The following is a 22,893-nucleotide window of genomic DNA, read 5'->3' on the forward strand; positions in this document are numbered from 1 at the left end:
AAAGAGATACTTTATCCATACCTTGTGTCCACATGGTGAGGTCCTTAACCCTCAGTTTAGTCATATTCTAGATAGAGAAGAAGTTAAGAGCAGAGAAAGAACAGTTAAGAGCAGAATAAAAGATCAGTATGTTGGTCTTTTAAGAGGTGAAAAGCAGCCTTTCCATTTAAATGGTTGATTGAAAACATTTTTCCGATATTTTGAATCTTTACTTTCTTAGATGCCAGTTGCACTAGGCTTGCTAGTTTTTTAAATTCATTTTATTTATAGATTACAAAAAAGAAAAATGAACAAAAAACAACGTAATTTTAAAGTGCATCAGTCAGGGAGTAACAATGTACATGTATTGCCTATTGTCATGCCCAAATCATTCACCTAGAGCCCAAGACATTTGCCTTTTATTGTCCTAACAATACCAGCACAAATCTTTCTCTTCAGAAAACTCAGAGAAACCAGTAGTATAACTATCTTAGCTATTTTCATATACATATACATATACATATGTTTTTTCTTTCAACTTGTCACACTAATGAAACAATATGATATTTACATGTGTGTCTTATTTATTTTACTAATAAGTATGTTCTCAAGGTGCATCCATTTACCTGTAAGTGTCCCATTTATCATTCTTTTTGACTGAGCAGTACTCCATTGTATAAAAATACCACATCTTTTTTTATCCATCCCTCAGTCGATGGGCACTTAGGTTGTTTCCAAGATCTGACTATTACAAACTGTGCTGCTATAAACATGGGTGCACATATATCACTGTGGTATGATGTTTTTAATTCTTTTGGTAAGATACCCAGAAGGGGAATAGCTCGGTCAAATGGGACCACAAGTCCTAGTTTTTGAGGAATCTCCACACTGATTTCCACAGTGGTTGCACCAGTCTACACTCCCATCAGCAGTGGGGAGGGGTTCCTTTTTCTCCCGCTCCATGGGCTTGCTAGTTTTGTATGCGTTTTTTTTCATACTTTATGTCAAGCTATGCAATATCCTGAAAATATGAACATAGAAGTGTAGAGATACTAGGTCCAAGGTCCTCAACAGAGGCAAAACTTACTTAACCCCCGTGGCCTGTGCCCACTGTGCCCGATCAGGTTATTTCGTTAGGAAAATGTCGTTACTATTAGTGTTAGCATTCACTGCTAAAAGTCTTCACCTATTACACCTTATGTTCAGTGTGTCATGAACAAGGATAGCATGTCCATGTTCATCATTTGGTGGCAGAATTGGCTGGTCATGAGCTCACACTCCACAGTCAGACTGCTGGGATTGAAATCTACACATTTGAACTCTCCAGTTGTCTGTCATTGGGCAAGTTAATGTTTGTAAGCTTCAGTTTATATAATAAGGCTCATTTTATAAAGCAGTTGTGAGAAATGAAAGGGCCAATGAAGTAAAGATAATTCATCAAGTACGGTGGTTTACATTAGTCTACTGTCTGGTACCTGGTAAACTCTATAAATGTTGGCTGGAATGGTGGTAATAAAACATACCAGCCAGTGACTTGTTTAAGAACAGTGCATGGTTTTGCAAGATACTCACAGGTGAGAAATTCTGGAACATGCTAGAATGAGGTTCCTAAAAGCTATGAGCCCTAGGAACTCAGAGTACAGTTTAGACTTGTGGGTGAAGGCAGAAGTCTTTATAATATCAAGTTTATACAGTTTTCTGTCCTTGGAATTTGCATTATTTAATGTATCATTGGAGTTTCTCCACATGGGAAGATTGCTTTTAGACTGTTTAATATAGCATGGTTTCTCAACATGAGAGGCAAGAACATGGTATGTTTTGTTGACATTAAGAATTTTGGATCTAGTGGTAGGGCTGTGTCTTGTTACTTTTTTTTTTTTTTTTTTTTTTTTTTTTTTGGTTTCTAAAATGCCTGGCAGCTCACTGAGACTTTCAAATGTTTAGATTTTATATTTCTATAAAAGTACCACAAATATCCTGGCAAAATTAGTTAGCTCAGGGGAGCTGATGATAGTGTAGATATTTACCAGTGAAAAACTAAGGATGGTGAGTCCCTAGTGTCCTTTATTAAATGGGTACTTTACTATACAACCTAGTAAAGGAAATTTATGGAGAGGGTTAAGACTTCATTTGCTGGAGTATCTAACAAATAAAGGCTCTTTTCTAATAGTTACCTTTTAATAATAGTTTGTAAAATTGCCACCTTTGCTTAATCTTGCTCCTGTTTGGGAGAAGCAGCATCATACCAATAGCCTTTTAAATTGAGGGATTTTGAGACACTTTAATTTCTGAGTGCATATTTGTCTTACCTAATATGTTTGGTGTAAGCACTGGAGTATGTGTGTGAAATATCTGAAATTTTATTTTATTTTAGGGAGGGTCATACTATGTAGGGAGGGTCTCAGGCTGCCTTTTATGCATTCCAAGCTGGTCTTAATCTCTCAGACATCCTCCTGCCTCAGTCTCCTGAGTGATGGATTATAGGCCTGAACCACCATGCTTTGTTTAGTAGTTTGAATTTAAGTACAATCTAGGTGTATTGAATATCACTTTTAAAATTTTTCCTTGACTGATAAAAATGTTTTAAAAAATCTGAAAGAATTGAAGCTTATTTTTTACCTTTGTTTTTAAAAGTTTTAAAAATAGTTTAAAAACACCAAGAAAATCATGAAAGGGTGATAGTATCAATGACATGCAACTATTTGATGATAAAATAAGTTTTAATCCTGGGTTGTTAACCACTTCGATCAGAGATTATTAAGACTAATGAATCTAGGTTCTTGGCTCAAACCCCTCTTAAATAACCCTGTTGAGTCTTAGGGGTTTCCACATTTCTGAAAATTAGACACAATTTGATTATATGGTTAGCAGCAAAATTTGCATAGTGTTGTTTGAAATACAGATTTAAAATTAGAGGATTGGGCTGGGGATTTAGCTCAGCGGCATAAGCACCTGCCTTGCAAGCAGGCGGTCGTGAATTCGATCCCCGGTACCGATAAAAAAAAAAAAAAAAAGATAAAATTGGAGGATCTGGGAATGTAGGTGTGGCTCACTAGCAGAAAGCAGGCTGCCGTGGTTCAGTTCCCAGCACCAACAATGAAATGAAATAAAATGTGAGATGGCTACTGCTCCTGTCGTTACTCACTGGTGCTAGTTTGATTTTGGGATCCAGACTGATTTGAGTAAAGACTGCAGAGAAGCAACCGAAACTAGAAATGAAAGATCTGACTCTCAGACACATACTTAGCCACCTTTTCCCCATTGGTTTCCTTCGTTGCAGATTAAATAAGATGGATACAGGTCAGAAGCTGGTCCTGTGGGGTCAGAGGAAAAGCATTGTCCATGAAGAATGAGTGACAGTTATTGAAATAGTGATTATTGAAAACTGTGACTGTTATGCTGATATGTCAACTTCATTGGGTTAAGAAATGTCTCCCAGATGAGTAGAGTGAACTCCTGGGTGTGTCTGGGTGGATCATGACGACGTGGCCTTTGTTATCACTCACAGTCCCGTCCTCCTTGCTCTGCTGGGCTATCCTGCTCTGCCGCCTCTCTGTGAATGAAGCAGGTTTGCGGTACCACACACTTCCGCCCAAACCATAAGCAGAGTAAGCTGCTGCTCCTCTAGGTGGTGGGTATTGGATATCGTGTCTCTGTGATGAGAAAGCTGACCAATTCAGGTACAAAAAAAATGCAAGAAATATTTATTTGTTTCATTAAAGTTCGTAGGATCCTATTAATCAAGAGCTCAGAATTCTCTTTTTTCTATTTCCCTGTGTCTGTCTGCCTGCCTGTCTGTCTCTGTGCTAGAAGACAGAGAACTCTAGTCTTCTGGCTTTTTTCACTCTGAAGTTGCTATGTTGTCCAGGAGAAACAAAATGCACTGTGTGGGGACCTGGGAAGAGTGAGCTCTTGGTGTTGGGTTCAAAGCAGTCCCCTCTGGAATGTTGGCACAGGTTGGATTTTGCTGTAGTCTGTGGTACCCAGGAGCACTATTGCAACCTTTCTAGTGTGCCAAGGAGAATTGTGTTCATGGCTGCACAGTGTTTGTTCCACATCACAGAAGTGTATGTGTGTGTGACTTTATACAAACAGTGTGAGGAAGAAAAAGCTTTAGTTACTGTAGGTGATAAATCGAATACATAATATAAGGCACTGTCTGGGTGCTTAATTCTACGAAAGACATGCAATCTCTGATTCCAGGAAGCTTCCCGTTTTAGTGAGGAGCTGAAATGTACACACAGTGTGTCTGATAGGAGGAATGCCTTAAACAGGGAACTAGAGAAGGTGCTATAGAAGTTTGTTGTTGGGAGATGGTCCTCTTAGTACGGAATCATACACCACTGGGAAAGAAATTAAACATGAGCCTGAGCCTCCCACAATGGGAATGGAAAGGAAAAAAATTCTAGAATGGGCCAGTGTGAGCAAAGTCATGAAAGAAGGAAACACCATTTCTGCAGGACATGAGCAGTGTCTTTTAAGGCATTCAGGAGGTCTTGAAAATGAGTAGCAGTGAGGGCTAGAAGGATGAGTTGAAGAGAACCATAGAGAACTAGAAGGCCGAGTGGAGGAAGCAGAATTTGGAGGGTGGAGGTGAAGTGGTCTGGAATGGTCAGGACACTCAGCCCCCACCACCACCTCCAACAGGGCAGCAGCTGTGGTAGTGTCCTGTGAGCTGTGTTCCAGAGAGGCCTGGGATGGAAAGACCCTCTTCCGTTTTAGAGGTGAAGGACACAGAGTCTGCTCATCGTGTTTAGAGCTTCAGGGAACGTAAAGGACTGCCAGGAGGAGAGAAGACGAGGAGGGAAATATTAATGGGAATTTTGCATAGAGGTAAAGAACATCAGAACTTGGTAGTGGTGACACAAGAGAGTGTGTAGAGCTGGGGAGGAGTAAACCTGCATTTTAGGTGGTGACTGAAGAAGCTTTGACGGAGCAGCCTCACTTTACCTGGTCATGAAGACATCTAGCAAACAGAATTTATAGAATCAGAAATTTCTACAGATTGCCTATAACGGGAGGGGGTAGGTGGAGAGAGAGAGAGAAAGAGAGATAGAGAGATAGATAGGTAGATAGATAGATAGATAGACAGATAATCAGGTAATATACATTTTTCAGGTAGACTATTGCTGTCTGAAGCAGTGAGGTGAGCATCCTTCGAGGAGGGCACAGGCATGACTGAGCCCAGCTAGTGGTGCCTCCCTTTCAGCTGATGCCGTCTGGAACACTCGCTCATTGCAGATGTCCTTTTTAGGGAGTGGTTACTTGTATGGATGTTAAGTTGAATTTGGGTAAAGAGGAGTCTGATATGACCTTATTGTATTAACCTCATTAAGCCATTGCTTGTGGGTCTGTGGGGATCAAGGATCAAAGGCTTTACAACCTAATACCAATGTACGTGATCCTTTGAGCCTTTTCCTTTCCTGTTTTTGGTGAGGCTTGCTGTCAGTGATTTTGGAGTAACTTAGACTGGCACTTTTATGGCTTGTTTTGATGTCCCCACAAAGCCTCATGTGGTCATAGGTGGAGCTTTTCAAAGGTAGCTGGATCTAAGGTTTCTGCCTCTTGGATCCAGGATGTAACCCTGGGATTCATGTGCAACGCTAGGATTAAGGGTGTAAGTGCTACCCTCCTAAGGGGTGGGTGCCCTGGGTAAAACATAAAGGACAGAAAGGCAGTTGCCATTGTTACCACTTGTTGCTCACTTACTTCACTTCTGTTTGCCATGAGCTGTTTTTCCTGTGTAATGCCCCTGTGCCATGCCACCCTACTTTGGAGCCAGCCGATTATGGACTAATAGCTCCACAAACTTTGAGACAAAATAAACTTTTTCTCCTTTAACTTTAGGTGTGGATATTTTGTCTCAGCAAGAGGAAAAGTAATTATGGCAGGTACCTTAAACATTAACTGACCCTGATTAGGCTGCATTAGAGCTTAAATAGTAAGGAATCTATTTAATTCTCATTCAGGAAACATTTATTAGACATGTGAGTTGTGCACATACATCAGAATTAAAATACATAGCAGTTATGAAATTCAAAGATTAGTCAGGTGAGGTTTTATTTTCTAGGATCCTGTTGACCAAAATAATCAATCAATCAATCAATCCTTTCACTTTGAGAGAAAGTTCTTTTCCCCCCTTTCTTGCTTCATTTGGCATGGATGATAGACACTTCAGTAGTTGAGATAATGCTGGAGGTGAGAGCACATACAGCTTTTAGATATAAGGGCTGGCAAAAATTCAGTGAAATCTGCATCAAAGTTGGTAAGGGGTGGCCTTAGTGTTGCCATGGGGATAGCAAATTAAAAGGAACCTCCATTAGCAAGTCTGCTTGAAACTGAGAATCTTTGAAGCACAAGGAAGTAGTGCTAGATAATGTATTTCTGGGGGATTCTTGGTTATTACAACCAAACCTTGCAGATGTAGGGCTGGGTGGAGACATGAGCCAAACGTACAGCAGTGATTGAGTCTCCTTTGTCTTGATTCTACCTTTTGAAAGAGGTAAGTAGGTGAAGACCTCCAGCAGCTTGGTGCTCCAGCTGTGTCATCACAGAACCAAAGCCTAGTTTTCTTGTTCTCACTATACAAGGGATTCCTACCGCCTGAGTGACTATAAACATTTTTACTGCAATGTAAACTAAACAGAGTGAAATAAATGTCTACAACTTTGATGTTCTTTATTTCCTTTTAGCAGAACATTAAAAAACAAGATGATATTGAGAGGTCTAGAGAGAGAATTAATAAATCGTAGGGAGAGCAGTCCTTGCTATCTGGTAAGTGGTTACAGAAAGATGACAACTTAGTCCAAGGTTGTGGATAAGGTTTTCTCTACCCTGGGTAAGAGAAATGCCAGTCAAACTAGCTCATTGCCAGGGATGAGCTCCCCTGGCTCTCTTACCTTCATTTCTTCCTTTCCTGCTCAATACCAACTTCTTTCTGTTTGTTCTATAACATACCTGGTCCTGGTTGTCGACTGAGACTTGGATTCTCATGGCTGGCTTTGTGTTTCAGAATGAAGTCATTTCGAACATACCATAATACCAGGGGCCTCTGGGATATGCATTCCACACACGCTTAGTTTTTTCATTAAGTTGTTGGAAACCCTTGGGTAAAGATAGACTTAAATCTGAATATTTTAAAGAGAGAACTCAAAGATGTCTTCCAAGTGTTTTAGGTAAGTGGCATGTGCTTTTGTTTGGTAGCACTGCATATGGGTTACTTCCTTTTGCTTATTATGAGCATGTATGTCTATGTTTAAAACATGCTTTAACCTGATAGAATGACTTAAACACTTTTTTCTGTTCAAAAAGGAAACGCAAACTAAATTTCCTCTTCAATAGTCTAACTCTGGTAATTCACATTTCTCTGACTGGCAGAATTTCATAAAAACACTTTTAGCTTACTGTCGACCAAGGTGTTCTTTCTTCTTCATGGTAGAGATAGAGCTGTCAAAAAGTGTATGTCCTAAAGATTCCATCTTGATGCTTTTATGTACAAGTTGGCATAACTACAGTCCACTTCCTTGCTGGCTGGAGCAGAGGCTATTTATAGTTTCTTTTCTTGGCTTCTCAGTTAGGAGATCAGTGTATTTATGCAAGAGAGAGCGCTGAGGCCATATAAGACGGTCGTTTAGAAACCTACTAGCCTCGTTTGCCTTTTGCTCTCTGGAGAGCAAAGAATGATCTTATATTTTGTATCAGGGTAGAGTGGAATGACAGACGACAAGGCTCATCACTGAGCCACAAGTCACACAAGCAAGCCTGGAAATAGAGACAGAAAGAGGACTTACGGAGGAGAAGTGATGGCGACATCTTCCCAGGGGGGCTGCTGTTATTGGAATAGATTAAATCTTTAATTCCCTTGGGAGGTGGCCATATTCCAAATTCCTTTGTCTTTTCCTTTGGTTATCTGAGGCATGGACATCTCCCTTAAAGCGAGTGATTTCCCATTGTCATGCCAGGGCAAGACTGTGGGCCAGATAAGACTAGCTTTTGATACTGGCCACAAGTAATGTTGGAAGGTCACCAACTTTAGTGCAAAATGGCAAAACAACTGCAAAATAGCAAAGCATATTCCTCCCTCATGGGCAGTTATGAGGATTAAGGACAGCATAACTCACAGTCACTTTGCCCTTTAAAATTCTGCGTCTGAGAGATGGCCCCAAAGGATCTCACCCAAGTCCCTCCTTTCTCTCATAAAACTTCTTTCCTGGTAAAACTAAGGCTGAGAATTTAAGAAAATTTCAAAAATTAGCATACTCAGTCTTTTTTGCTAGTGCTGGAGATTGAATCCAGGAGTACTCTGCCATTGAGCTGTATCCCTGGTATTTTTTAATTTTGAGGCAGGCTCTTGCCCTATTGTTCAGGCAGGCATGGAGCTTAAGGTTTTCCTGCCTCAGCATCATAAGTAGTTGGGATTACAAGCATGGGTCACCACACCTGGATATTTACACTTAATCTTAATATTGACTGTGAATTTTATCTTACTGTTGTAGGGCTAGGTATTGAACTCAGGACCTTACACATGCTAGGCAAGTGCTCTATCTGAGCTCCATCCCAAGGCTGTCTTAATCATTACTCACTATAAGTATACCCCATAGCAGATCACTCAGTTAATACTTGCTGATCTTAACTGAATTGGGTTGACTGCAAGAGAAAAACATTAGTTCTTCAGAAATGGCAAAACTAAGATTTCTATCACTGATACTTCATGATTATCAGAAGTTTTAACCACCTAAAAGGAAACTTAAAATGTTTTTCCTATTTCACATTTTATTGTAAGATACTTTTAGATTTCCAGCATTATTAGGAAGGTGGTATGAGGAGTTCTGTTGTAACCAAGACCAGTCTCGTACATCATTAACATCCTACATTGTTTTTGGTACATTCATCATAATTGACATACTAATATTAATATGCTGTTACCAACTAAAGCTCAGACCCTACTCAGATCCCCTTAGCTTTTCCTAAGATCTTGTTTCTGCCCCAGGGTCCCATACAGGACACCATCTTATATTTAGTAGTCATTGTTTCCTTTGACAATGACAGTTTCTCAGACTTTCCTTCATCCCCCTATCCATCCATCCATTCTTTCTTTCTTTACTTATGAATGTATTTTGGGGGACATTATAGGAGGGTTATCCCAAGACCTTCACACTGATCTACGTGCCCAGCACTTTTTAATTTTTTTTTAAGAGACAAGGTCTTGGTAAGTCACTGTGTTGCCCAAATTAGGCTCACACTCGTGAGCCTCCTGCCTCAGCCTCCTGGAATGTTAGCTGACAGGCCCACAGTACCATGCCATGCTATCATATTTGCCTTACTTTTGAGGATCTTGATAGTTTGGAGAATTTGGTTATTTGGTAAGATGTTGGCTATTTGGTAAAATGTCCCCCAACCAATGTTTTTGAAAAATTAAAATATCATCATATAGTATAAAATTCACTTTTAAAAATGGGGGAGAAACTATATTTTAAAAACATAGTCCTTTGTGGCTTCACTTTAAGCAACCTAAAAATTTTTAATGCAAACAAATTATTTAAATTGTATACAAAGTACTTCCAGATAGGAAATGTGTTATTTAAATTCCATTTATACGGTGCACTCAGCTGGTTCTGGCAAGCATTTATTTGAGCAGGGTTTTAATGCATTTTGGCAAAAGGGAATTGGAAGGTCATCTTGGGTTTGCTGTTGCCCTGGAAAAAGCTAAGAGGAATGAATTTGTTCTGGCATCTCACACTGTTTTGGACACAGCTTCTAGCAGGGTACTTGTTTTTGCATACTCACTGAAATAGTACTGATGTCAGAGGAGCGTAGGCTGGGAAAAAAGAAAGGAAAATGGAAATCTGTCTCTTACCCTGAGGTAAGGCTGGCAAACGATGGGCAGGAAGTAGAAATCAAGATGAGGGGATCCCCATGTGTGTGGCTTTCTCTGTGTACCCAGAACACCGGTTCATTCATCCAACACATAGAACCCAGTACCTACTATTGCAGGGCTGCTCTCAGCGCATGCAGTATAGCAAAATACAACACAGATGAAAGTGTATTCACATGGGGACTACAGGCAGTAGTGCAGACAGACAGGAATTGAGTGAGAGGTGCAAAGAAGCATAAACCAAGCTAAGGGGACTCAGAAGGCCAATGGGAAATTTTTCAGAAAGGCCTCTTTGAGTGACCCTTTGTACAGAAATACAGGTATATTTTGAATAAAAGTTTATCTGTGAAAAAAGTACATCTGTGCCATGGAAGTCATCCTCAGAAGGAAGTGTCTCAGTGTCATTCATGCAATCAAATCAATCCAAAAAATGAAGTAGGTTTCGTATAACTGTCATTGTGTCCTGCCCTATGGATTTAATAGCAAAATACAGGATCCCTGATTCCATGGAACTTACTAAGACCTTGAGTGGGAACAGGGTGTTAATCAACTAAAATAATTCCTTTGGTGACACACAGTGGAAAGACCTGAGGAAAGAGGACACAGGGAGCAAGTCAGAAGGTACCCAGGGAGCTGGTGGATCTGGGTGCTCAGAGAAGGCTTCCTGGAAGGTGATAATTGACTGAGAGCCCCAGAGGAAGTGGAGTTGGGTTGATGGGAAGGCCAGCACATGTAGGTACCTGGAGCTAGGGGTGGTAGCTAGGAGGACATCAGTTATTTACAGTGAAAGCAAACTCTGAATTATTTGTTAACATCCTGTTCTCAGAAATGGATATTCGTGTGATCATTATAGATGCCCAGTCAATGGGAGCAAATGAGAATAAATGAATCTGATAAAAGCCATCCAGTTGACTGACTTTGACATTTTTTGAGTTCAGAATGTGTGTTAGGCTTTTCCTAAGATAACCTAACATGGAATATAGTACCTAATATGTGGTACTATATTCCAAATCTCCGATTCTTTATTCAATTAGCTGAAATTAGAAATAGCTCAGAGATCACACTTTTTTTTTAAAGACTGTTAATAAGGGGAAAAGAGTCTTTTTAGGAAGACAAATTTTAACCTTTAGATATGAAGGGTTCTTATATTTTTAAAAATATCTTTGGGGCTGGGGATTTAGCTCAGCGGCATAATCGCCTGCCTTGCAAGCAGGCAGTCGTGAGTTCGATCCCTGGTACCGATAAAAACGAAAAAGACAAAAAAAAAAAAAAAATATCTTTAAGTGAGATTTTAGATAGGACATTTAACTGTATAATATAGCATGATTCTGAGAAGCAAAAGAGCCCTCGGGGAATATTTTTAATCTAATAAAATCAATTATCTTTGTTTAAAGCTTTTCCTGTGGTACATTTAGTTACTGAATGTTATACCTCATCTCTCAAGTGTTTCAATATGACATGCACGGAGTCATTTGGCTTTATAAAGATGGAACAATGCTTTTGATAAGGTTGCAAAAATGCCTGATTTTGGACTTTTAAAATGCCTCTGCCTTTTCAGGAAAATCCAGATGCCATTCTGAAATAATCTTACATGAAGAGCTTATAACAGTGATGGTGGGTAACCATGACAGGGTGAAGTTGATGGTGTAGATTTCTTAGACATTGAAATTACGTTTTATTCACGACTTCACATAGGTAGCAAATTGTGTGGTGACAGTTACATGCTAAGTTCCATGTTTCTATTAGTTGACAATAACAGTACACGACCACAAGTTCCATTTATGATTTAAATCTTCTCCTTAGTTCCAAATTTCTTAGCAAACTTGAGGCCATTTTGTGACATTCAAATTATTTTTATGATGAACGTAACTTACGCTATTTTGGAAAACTTGGGAACTAAAGCATATTTAGGGAGAGAAATTCTTAATCTCACAAAATCATCTCTTTCTGGCATATGAAAGGGTATGTTAAGTAAAAATGGTTTATTAGTTTTCTGAAAATAAAAAATAATATGCTCTTAAAATAAATTTAGAATGTGATATGATCACTGTTGGGGGTTGTCTATTTTTGCTATGTGAGTGAGAAAGAGAGAGAGAGAGAGAGCTGCATATAAAAATGAACTTAAACTTTTATCAGAATCCATCCTGGGTAGTGATAGGAAATAGGCTTTTTATTTTTTCATTTTTTAAATTTGGGAGGAGTGGGTTAAACCCAGGCCTCACCTGTGCTAAGCAAATGTTCTACTGCTGAGCTACATCTCCAATCCAGGAATATGCATTAGAAGATTGTCTATGTTTTAAACAAATTCTTCAAAGTAGATTCTTAGCAATATTGGGTTTTCACGCTTTGATAGTAACCTGGTTTCCTTCAGGGTGATTATTTTCATAGTCTCAGTTGTGACTTGGAAGACTTTATTTTGCACAAGAATTTAACATTCATGAGTGAGACTTTAAAATAATATTTCATATTTATTAAAGAGAAGCCTGAAAATATATTAAAAGTGATAAACACACATTATTCAATCCCTTTGATATTGTACTCTTATATTCTAGACATTATAGATGCACATATTTGTGATAGGAATACTTTATACAAATTTTTGTATCTTTTGCATTGTTCCATGGCTTATTTTCCTCATTAGGTTAAATACTGTGAAAACTTTTTCATTTCACTTAATGTAACTCAGGGGGAGAATAGTATTTTGTTTTTATAATAGTTCTCTTACATTTTTTTTTTGTTCTTAAAAAATTAGTGTTTCCTTTAGTAAGGAGGCAGGCAGCACAATATTGAACACTCGGTATCAGGTTATTGCCTGAAGATACATCCTCAGAAGCAGAATTGTAACAATTTTAGAGCTTTTATTTCCTATTGCCAATTTATCCTCCTAGAGAATGAATTAGTTTCAACTACCATCATATTTTCTACTGCGTCTTAACATTGGCTACTGTCATTCTTTTAAATCTTTGCCTATTTATTAGGCAAAGAAAACTATTAGCTGTCATGTGCTTCTCGGTGCTCTGGCCACTCTGAGGATTCCATAGTTTTAGACAGTTCAGTTCACATTCTTATGTGGAAAATTTATAGTGTTGCATTAAACATCAGCATTTGGAGAGTGATCCAGAATGCAACTGCCAAGCAAGATGATGGTGACTTCAGATTTTGACTGTAGAGAATGACTAAAGGAACTTTGTAAGTTCATGATCTTTTCATATTTACTTTTAGGTCATGATTGGTGACCATTCCCCTCAAATCAAAATTGATTCTTGTAAAATATTCCCATCATATATGACAAATTATCTAATTTCTGACTCTACAGTCTATGTGAACTTCAGCTATTAGTAGAGTCCTGGGAGATGTTGTGAGCTGCCCTACTCCAATAAAACTGCTGTTAAATATGAAATTTTTCAGTTTCAAACTTTTTATTTTTGATAATATTTAAGGAACATAAAATTCTATTAATTTAGAGGAATTGTAAGGGTTGATCCATATTTCACATGTTTGGGATCTAAACTATAGAAAGGGAAAATGTTTGTTTAAAGTCATGGGTACAGAGTCCCAAAAAAGTGTGTTAAATGGGTCTGTTGTCTTTTCCTTAACTCCTGGGACCGAACACATAAACTTTCAAAGGAGAGGCTTCAACTCTTCCCCTCCTGCCATATAAATATGCCCCAAATGTGAACAATTTTCAGGTCAAAGCAGTTGAACAAGTTGAAAGGGCTACTCGGTGAAGCAGAAATGAGACTGGGGAATGAAGTGGGAACGAGAACCTGATGGAAATAATTCTTTATTTCACACCATATGTCAAATGTCTTTCTCTAGTTTCTAATCCCCTGCCATTAGTTTAAGAAGTGAGTTTTTACATGTACCTAATTCTTAGAAGACAGAGGTTACATGTTCTCTATATTTTCCAGTGAATATTCTCCCCACCCTGCCTCTCTGCTCTGTTGTGCACTTGACAGTTAAGTATCTGTTAAGGGTCCTGACCCATTGCCCACAAGAAATATGTGAGGAGATGGTTTGAAATGTCTCAAATTGATCACAGCCATCCTCCTGTGACTTCGATTTCAATCTACAGTGTTCTTAAAGGAGTTTTTTTGTTTTTTTTTTTTTTTTGGTGAGAAATTAATCAAGCACATGAGCTTTGAACCTATGTCCTTATATTTCTGGCTAGTGTTCTCTTCCTAATGAACCTAGTGTGTTGAGGAAATGAGGCCATGGTCAGTGTCAGGTTAGGTTCTCTAGGATGCAGACTGAGCCAGACTGTAGCAGGCAGGATATTTACTGGAGCATTTGATTCCCAGCCCTCCTTGTTAAAGTGATTAAGTAAGACAGGGATCAGAGCACCTCCAAATTGTTCTTGATCTTCACTATGGTAAGAGGAACTAAACTATGATTTAATACAAATAAGGCACAAGTGAGATAAACAGATTTGAGCCTGGGGTCTCAGTGGTAAATATGATGCACACACACACCCCCATCTATGGTTCACTTTCCCAACTTTTGGTTAGTCAAGGTCAGCCATAGTCCAAAGGTAGTCTCTGAAAGATCTCAGATTGGGAGGGAGAAAAACTCACTCACATGACTTTATTACTGTATATTGTTATAATGGTTTCATTTTGTTATTTCTTATGATTAATCTCGTGTATGGAAGCATATGAGAAAATACAATACATGTACAGCTCAGTGTCACCCACGGTTTAAGGCATCATCTACTGGGACGCATATGGCTCACAGGCAATTGGGAGAGGCTGACAGCCCTGTTCCTCTGATCTCCCTGGGTTACAGAGGCAGCAAGAACAAGGCCAAGGCACCTTCCACTACTGACTTTCACTTTGGACCCAAACCCCAGTGGATTTGATCAGCAGAACCTTCAAGGGTTCTTTGTCTCTACCAGACAGTCCCAAGTGACTGCATTCATTCACTAAGGTTTAATAATTTTAATAATTAATTGGTGTGAAATTCACATAACCATTTTAAAGTGAACTACTCAGTAGCATTTGTACTCTCAAGTGTCGTACCATTATTGTCTCTGTGTATTTCCAGAACACTTTCAACACTCCAAAGTTAAACTCGTTTACTGCCCCTCAAGCAATTTCTCCCCATCTCTGTTAAACATCCCACCCCATCCCAAACAAGCACCAATCTGTGTCCTCTTTCTATGGATTTATCTTTTCTAGACATTTCGTGTAAGTAGAAGCACAGAGTATGTAACCTGTTGGAGTTTGGTTTCCTTCATTAGCATGATGTTTTGTAGGGTAACCTGTACTTCTTTCCTCTTAGTGGGACAGTTTATCTGTCCACTGATGACACTGAAATAGTTTCCACCTTTTGACTGTTGAGATTAGTGCTGCTAAGAACACATGAGAACGAACTTTTGAAATTCTTGTTTTCAAAGTGGTAGTTAGAATTCTTTCAGGCATAAACTGGAGCAGAATGGCAGGATCACATGTTAATTGCATGTATAACTTCCTAAGGAACTGCCAAGCTATTTTTGACAGTGAATGAACCATTACACATTTCTACCAGCAGTGAACAAACACTCTAGTTTCTCCATGTCATTACCAATACTGACTTTATTTTTTAAATGTCAGCCATACTGTGGCTATTGAAGGCAAGTGTATTCTTTTTAGTTGGCCCTTCCTGGTTTCCACTTGAGAAAAGAAGCTCTCTATGTAGAAGGAAAACCAAACCTACCTTGTTTTGCAAGTTCTTATGGGAAGAAAATTCTAGAAGGGCCCTTGCAGAGGGAACATCTTCTAGAACACAAGGCCCAAATCCCTTGGCCTAGCTTCAAGATCTGTCCATGCTAGCACAATAGGCTGATGAATTCTTTCACCTCTGAGTTCACTGTACTGAAATCCCTTCTCTTTGAAGGTGGGATCAAGTTGTCAGAGTACTGATGAGGGTTTATAGAAGGGAAGCCAAAACATCTTGGATTGACAACAGTCTTAGAATCATTCGTTTATTTAGTAAATATTTATGCACATCCATTTTATGCCAGGAACTCTTCTGAGAGCTCACGAAATATCAGTGAGTCAAAACTATGAATTTCCTCACTTCTGCATGGAAAAATCAACACTGGGCAATAAACATTACCCAAATTATATACAGAGGTAGTTAGAAGGTGATGGATGCTATAGAAACAACAAAAAGTAGAGGAGAGTAAGAATGTTCTGGAGTGTTGGATGTGGTGCAGTTTGTAGTGTTAAATAGGAATGAGGGGTGCATTTTTTGTGGGAAGTGGCATTATAGCACACACTAGATGGATATGAGTGAGAAGGAATTCTTAGAGTAGAGCTCTGACCCCCAGCATCCCACTAATCACAACTCAAATCTGCAAAGACCCATAAGCTATAGCTTGATTTGCCAGGATTCATTTCTTTCTTTCTTCTCCTCTAGGAAATTCTGGATATATTTGCTACTCAGAACATTTGTAATTCTCAGTTCCTCCCCTGTTTCTTGTTTCTGGCTTTTTGTCCTAGGCCTCTTCTCCGTCACTTGGAATGACTCTGGGACCCTCTACACTCAACCTTATCTCTGCAGGTCTTTTACAATTCTGTGAAGTCTGAAATAAATCACATGAAACAGTCTCATGCCATGAGCATGCCTGTAATTATGCTTCTAGCAGTCCCAGCATGTATAACATAGTGGTTTAAACATGATGCCTGTTTGTTTGACATTGGTACTGCTGCCCTGTGTTTCAAAAGATTCCTTTCAAAAATAAAAATGGCTTCTGGATTTTAAACTTCCACATCTAGATTGAGCATCTAGAGGACTACACTTAGACTGAGTCTTACTATTTTCACAGTCTCTGATTTTTTTCCCCTTTGAATTTAAAAAATTTGGCTAAGTATGATGGAGACGAGGCCTTTCTTTAAATAGTCAGCTATTGCAAAGGACAATTCAAGATGGTCTCAGAAATACGTTTCCAGAATATAATGGGGTTTGCTCTGTTTCACTTTGGTTATTTTAAGCAGTCATTAAACAGTTGTTAGCCAGTTTAGTAAGTTTACATAAAACCGCATATTTTGAGGCTTTAAATGGCATAGGAGATGTTCCAATGTAAACAGGCAAGAGTAGCCTCAGCACTTCAAACGGAAGCACCCAGTTCTATAGCTCATTCCATTGAGGAAAGGCTCACAAGTACAAGTTATAAGCACAAGTCTACCTACCCGGGCTACGAAAGAGGTTCAGAGGCGATTCCTCCTTATGGATTTCCAAGTGCACGAAGAAGATCAGATGTGGGTTCGAGTTCAGGTTATGATCAGCTAGACTGACTTTATCCTGCCGTAACAGAGAGTGCTTCATCCCTCCGTCAGTGTCTCATCAGTGCGTTCCACTATCAAAACAGTGAGGATTATGAGCTGCTGGCTCCTGGCCCGGAGGATGCACAGTGATCCTCAGATGGGTGCAGTGACAATGGAATCTGTTCAGACTGTCAGTGCCGATGGGGCCAAGGCAGTTCTTTCTGAGGTGATGCCTGCCTTTTGTGATAAGCTCTGGAGCTCATTCCCCTCGATATGGTAGCTCACTCTGATACTGCTTAGTCTCTCCCTGGGCTACTGCTGAGAAGAAAACAGACAAAGCTGTTATTGGCTCCCATGTAATGTCTGTGAACTTGCTTCTATCATTAGCGTTAACCCTTGTATATAGAGCATCTTATTCTTTGGTCCATTAATAAAATGCACTTTTAAATAAGCTTTTATCTGGACCTCTGTGATGCCTTCTTAAAAAATTCCTGATTTCTGACAGTAGGAAAACCAGCAATGGATAATGCAGTGTGCTTATAATCTTCCAGACTTCATTTTGCACGTGACTGACCCTCAGGATAATACCATGAAAAGAAAGCTACTGTTACCGTAACCATTTTTATTTTATGGATGCAACAATAGAGATTAAATAAGTTGCTGAGAGTCATATAATAAACTATGGAATCTGGGCCCAGGATGTAACTTCAGAATTTATTTTAACCCAATACTAAGTCATTAAATAGCACAACAGCAGCAGCAGCAAAAACAACTATGTTTATAGCAACACAATTCACAATGGATAAATCTTGAAAGCACCTATCAGTGTATCCAGATAAATGGATAAAGAAATGCGCATATGTACAGTAGAGTATTACTCACCCATAAAGAATGATAAATTTGAATCATTCGTATAAAATAGTTGCAACTTGAGAATATAATGTTAGTTGAAATAAATTAGATACAGAAGGTTAAATATCAGATGGTTTTTCTTATATGAGAAACATCAAGTATAAATGATATAAAGAGCAAAATAAAAGATAGGTGATAGGAAATAGGGAGATAGACTTTGTACAGATGAGAAAGGGATCTGGAGATGAGGGAGATCAAAGGGAGGAGACAAGAGAAAGCAAAAGAGAGCGAGATATCATATGTATGTGTGTCAGTTTCCCGTGACAAATGTATTATGTATCACAAACATACTGATAAAAAGGGAGAGAGTAGTTAACATTTATATACCACCTTTAATGTGCTTAAGAAATGTACAGGTATTAACCCAGGTAGATATTATGATGATCCCCACTTTATGAATGAAGAAACTGAGATATGGAGAAATGTAGTCATGTGTTCTGTGCTCACATAGCTGGTAAATGGCAGGAATTAAAAAACCTATGTGTCTGTTCCCTCTGTGACACTCGCTTATTGAACTAAGACTTCATTCTGCAAATAAATATCCTTTTCCTTGTACCCCTTGTCTCAGGGGGCTTCATGATGGACAAAATGCCTTTATGTGTGTCCCTCTGTCCCAAAGGTAATGGTAAGAGGCTTTAGAACGATGACCTTTCAGGCAACTGGACCAAAATGGCCAGTTCATTTCCCTCTGTTTCTGATTTTTTTCCATAAAGAAAAATCGAGCTGTACTTCTCATGAGATGTCTACTTCCGGACTCTACATTATCCTGTAGTTTTTCATGCCATTCTTGCATTTAGGATGCTCCTTAGGCTTCCCTCCCTCCCCTTCCCACTTTCTCTCTCTACTGCCCCCCTCTGTCTCTCTCACCTCTGGTCTTCTCACACTTTGGTCCTCCAGGGGTTCCATTAGGCCTCTTCACTGCCTAGTCATTGCTCTCCTAGGAGAGTCATGACCTTAGTCCGTTGTTCATAGACGTGGAGCTTTCTCTAATGGAAGGACTGTTTGTCATGATCATCTTCTTGTTCTTTAAGTTCTGTCCTTTGCTCTGGCAGGTAGGAAACACCCAGGAAATGTTTACTGAACAAGCAAATCCCTTCTTCCCATTCCCTCTCCCCTACTGTTAATTACCTCCTCCTGACACTCAGGCCTACTTCAAGTCTAAGGTAGAGTAGCTAGACTGCTTTTGCCTGCAAGAAACAGAAAAGGCAACTTAACCTGGCTTAAGCCATAGGAATTTTATTGGCTGACAGAACTGACGTCCAGAGATAAAGCAGACCTCAAGACAAACTTACACCAAGCGCTCCAGTCTGTTTCTCTGGTTCTGCAGGCTCCATCCTCTTCCTGCCAAAGGAATTCCAGCTCCGCCACAATGACATCCACAGTGTGTTTTAAGAGGACACTTCCTGGAAGCTTCCAGGAACCATCTCTTTGTATCTCACTGCCTTGAAGTGTGTCACCTGGCTGCCCGTGGACCAGTACTTGAGACCTGAGGAAGGATATATTATGAATGATACAGCTGGATTTTTTGTGGACTGGGCAAGTGACAGGCAGATGGGATATCTTTAAGACAAGAACACAGTCAGGTTAACTTCTCCTGGAGCATGGAGCCTCTAACAAAAGATGGGTAAAAACCTGGCTAAAGTTTGGGATACTGTTGAGAAAAATGATAGATTTGGGGAATGAAGCTATCAGTATTCACTTCTCTTGGCTCTGGAAAACGTCCTGTGGAGACCCTCTGGCACAATGTGGAGACCCTTCCTGTAGTTCTGTTCTTGCATTGCCTCTAGATTTTCATGTCTGAAGTGTGACATTGATAACAAAGCATTGATGAAAAATGCTAGGTGGTTCCCTGGTGCCTGCTGGAAAGTATTGACCTTCAAATCCCTGTTCAAGAACACCTCCCCACGCTGAAGACCAGCCTCAAGTTCACTTCGTCAGTAGAACTCAGCTTTAATAGGGTGCCTTACTAATCATTCCCTGGAAATACATGTTTCTACCTTCTGCACTTTCGTTTCCTACTAAATCAAATCCTAGCCTTGTTTTCAAGATCCACCTGAAACTCTTCTCTCTGAGGCAGTTCATGACCCTTCCAGTTTGAATTGACTTGCTATACTCTAAATGTATGTAGTTTTTATTAATACAACATACATTCAATGTAGGTTGCTTTGTAATGTGCAACTTTATCATTTCTTCTAGACTCCCTAATGGTAAAATTCAATATTTCTATGCATTCATGATCCTAACACCTGAATTACTCTTTTAATTACTAGGTACTCAATAAATATGTCCGTAAAACAAAACAAAACACAACACCATGTCAGGAGCATTGGAACTGTGAAGGTTCCATCTACCACTTTGGAAAGTAGTAATGTAAATATTTATTGGGAATCTGCTATGAACTTGACACTGGTCAAGGCTCTGATAGTTGCAGTGACCAAAAACCAAAGTTCCTTCCTTCCATGGATTTGCATCTTGATTGCAGAGGCAGGACAATATGCAAATGGATATTGAGTAAAATGTTGGGTGAAGCCCAACATTCCCAGGTAGAAAGAATCAGAGTGCAAGAACAGCTGGCTGATATTACGAAGATGACAGGAAAGTCTTGTGAGCAAAGCCAAGCAGGAACCACGCTGAGATAACACGGGCAGAGTGACCCCCAGGTTCAGAAGGCCAGAGGAGACATCTAGATCGCCATGTTTGCGAGCAAGCTGGAAGTGGACTCTGTGAGAGAGCAGGAGCAATTGGAGAGGCGATTGTTACTAAAAAGTACTAAATCAGATGGTTGAAAATACCCAGTAAGGCAGTAAGGGCTAGAGGCATAGCTCAGCAGTGTAGCCCTTGCCTTCAAGGTCCTGGATTCCATCCCCAGAATTGGAAAAATAAAAAAAAGTAACATAAAATACTAGGTAAATGACAAAAATAATAAAAGTCAAAGGTCACAAATAGTGACTCATTTGCATTTGTGGTGTTAGGTTTGCTTTTCCAGTAACTCTGTAACTTAGACCTCTTTTTTAGACAGTAGGATATTTGTGCTTTAAACTTTTGCTGTGCTGAAAGTCTCCATTGTGGAAGTTATAAATAATGAGAATATTTTGATTTATACAATATATATAATATGCTGGCTTTAAAATTCATTCTACTTGGCATAGTCTTTGGTGCATCTTACAATTTGCCTGGGATTTGAATGTTTCCTTTCCACTGGCAAAAGGAAGAGAAATTTGCTTAAAGTAGTGCATAAAAATGAGCATACATATTTAAATAAAACTTAAAATTCTTAGCCAGGGATACAGCTCAGCGGCACAGTGCCGGCCTGGCCAGTGCAAGGTCATGAGTTAAAAACTTAAAATTCTTAACAAAATAATGATTTTTATAACTATTAGTAATGTTTTCTGTTGTATTTGCTCATTAAAGTATCTATGTAGGTGAATTGGTCTACTTATTTTTCCTAATAAAATTATGCTTATCACTTAAAAATTATTATTATACTTTATTTTTCTAAAAGACTCAAAACTTTATCAAATTTTCATATTGATTTAATAATTGTAAGCCAACAATAAAAGTAGGAACAACTTGAGAGATTGGAAAATAAATAATTATGGAGGAAGCTGATAAAAAAAAATGTTGGTGGGCAGTATAAATAAGGTGAATTTGGAAGGCATAACAATATTACCCAGTAAAACCCTTCTTGCCGTTAGGTGTGTTCAAAAAGAAACTGTGAAAATATCGTTTTTCAGGACTTGGAATAAATATATTTAATTTCTGATTTCATTTGTGACTGTGATTGATTACATACAGCTATTTTCTCTGGATGGCAGCTTCTCTGTTTTCCAAAGAAGCTACAGACAGAGTTTATGGGAATGATAACCTGGGCTTTGGAATAAAGAGATGGGCCCAGAAATCGTCTCTGCCACTTACTTCATCTCTTAACTCCTTCAAACCTTCATTTCCTCACAGTAATGCAAAACTTACATGTATTTATGAAAATACCTGAGAGAATATAGATTAAGGATTTAGGTGGGGCCTGGCAGGGAGTAATGGCTCACGAGGGACAGCCAAATAGAATGAATTGAGAAGGTTGCACCAGAGGTCACGGTTCCAGATCCCTCTCTGCTTCTATTTTGGGATGTTTATCCCTTCTGTGTTTTGCCAGTGTGGTAACTTGCATCTGGAATGTTGTAGCTTCTAGAAACAGCAAGTTCTTTGCCCTTGCTGCCTTTGTTACAGGAGGAATGTACTTTGTAATCTGTGATGTATTTACATTGAAATTCCTGTCTGGAACTACAGGATGACACAGTGCAATTGAGCTTCACATTATCTCTATTAGTAAACAAGCTGAATTTTCATCATTGGAAAAGCTGTTTACAGGGTCTTTGTGAATTGTCCCATCACTGGACATTCCCTTGATAAGTGTTTGAAAATTCTGCCATTCACCTTTTGAAAATGTCAGACCATGTAGCTCAAGAGCAGGTTTTGCATTGTCCTGGGTGTCTCATGGGTACGAAGGAGGCACAGGGAAATGTGTCATGGCATCCAGACCCAGTTCTCAGGGCAAGATAGGTTCCTTCGGTGGTTTCTCTCAGCCAAGTAGGAGTAGGCACACTGGAGTAGGTACTTGGGAAGCAGAAATTGTTAACAGTGTTATTCAGAGGACTGGGACCTGAAGGGTGACCTCCTGAAACCCAGAGCACTGATGTGGACAGTTGTGAAGTATGACACTGGCCAAAAAAGGATTTTGTATTTTGGATGATAAATAGCCATTTTCCCTTGTTTGATGTTTATGGCTGTCTCTTTTCCTGTGTGTGTCTTTCTGAGTAACACATCATACAGGAGCTCAGAAAATCATTTCTTATAAAGGCACCAGTTTTATTCAAGATTAAAATG

The 22,893-nt window shown here is 39.2% G+C and overlaps 1 protein-coding gene across 4 annotated transcripts in view; it reads left to right on the forward strand.

The window, feature by feature from the left end:
- Positions 1-22,893, forward strand: part of Cacnb2 (calcium voltage-gated channel auxiliary subunit beta 2) — a 342,332-nt gene that overhangs the window by 32,425 nt on the left and 287,014 nt on the right. The window lies entirely within an intron of this gene.

The sequence above is a fragment of the Cavia porcellus genome, unplaced genomic scaffold (genome assembly GCF_034190915.1).
Source record: "Cavia porcellus strain 051 isolate PalLab524CR breed Dunkin Hartley unplaced genomic scaffold, mCavPor4.1 scaffold_27, whole genome shotgun sequence".
In the NCBI taxonomy this organism is placed as follows: Eukaryota; Metazoa; Chordata; class Mammalia; order Rodentia; family Caviidae; genus Cavia; species Cavia porcellus.